The sequence below is a fragment of the Anarrhichthys ocellatus genome, unplaced genomic scaffold (assembly GCF_004355925.1).
Source record: "Anarrhichthys ocellatus isolate YVR2014 unplaced genomic scaffold, GSC_Weel_1.0 scaffold3, whole genome shotgun sequence".
Lineage (NCBI taxonomy): Eukaryota > Metazoa > Chordata > Actinopteri > Perciformes > Anarhichadidae > Anarrhichthys > Anarrhichthys ocellatus.
Genome location: NW_022280033.1, coordinates 9,847,869 through 9,849,119, shown reverse-complemented (window position 1 = coordinate 9,849,119; position 1,251 = coordinate 9,847,869).

Below are 1,251 nucleotides of genomic sequence, written 5' to 3'. Positions count from 1 at the left end.
TGTGTGTGTGTGTGTGTGTGTGTGTGTGTGTGTGTGTGTGTGTGTGTTTGTGTGTGTGTGTTCTGATAGCACAGTCTGTGCAGAAGATGACTGTGCCATAAGTCTCATATTTCACCAGATGTTACATTATATATATATGACAGAGATGTATCTACGAGTAGGGATTTTGTGATATGATGCTTGCGGGCGTGTCTGTGTATGTGAAGCTGTCAACTGCACTGGGAGACTCGTGAGCTGTGTACCATGAGCACATTTGTAAACAAACCTGATGATGAATACAATGAAGATGACAACTATATCTATTTTCTCTTGCAAAATCCAGAGCTGTGTTTTTCTTTTTCTGTGTTCGCACCACTGTGTAGTAGGCACTCCAAACCACCTTCACAAAGCTACAGCATGGATTCAAATCTCCTATAGCCTTATAGCAGGAGATGTTCTTCTTCCTGTCATAACGCTGGAGTGTCTTAAACACACATACATAACATTAGACTTTCATCTTGGTGACAACTCATCATTAACTCATACAGAAAAGCAGGAAGCACATGAAAAGCGACAAGCGTTCGAATGTATGATCTGAACTGCGTGTGTAGTCATGTGTGTGGATTCGACTTGTTGAATTAAAAGAGCAGATGAAAATGGTGGAAGAGTAAAGAAGAAAAGCAGAAAACATGCCATTTGTTCTGATCAAGCAATTAGCTGCAAAGCCTACACAAATTTTCCATAGTAACATTGCCATTTCTGCTAGGTGAAGAAAGAGAGGCGGACAGTTTGAGGTACGCTAAGAGCATGTTGGAATAAATCAGCACAATAAACCACCAACTTTCAACATGAGTGCACTTACACCGAGCTGCAAGATATATCCACAATGGAGCAAAATGTTAATCACTTTAATTTTAATGTCCTTGAATGAAAACCAAACTTGTTTAAACAGAGCAGCTCAGTAAATGCATGAAAAAAAAACAATTGCACGGGAGAGAGAGAGACACGAGAGAGGAAATCAGTACCAACAGGAGATGCTGTGGACTCTTAATGGCCCACTGTAGTCAACAGGAGATGCTGTGGACTCTTAATGGCCCACTGTAGTCAACACGAGATGAGCTAAATAAAACATTAAAAGCTGGTATTATGTCTTTTCCACTGCGCCATCCAACCTCTGTGTATCATAAGTCAGTGGGTGTGAGAATACTAGGCCAGCACTCCACTTAGCCCACAGTAGGTCATGTTATCTGAGCTCATCCATATTCATGACCC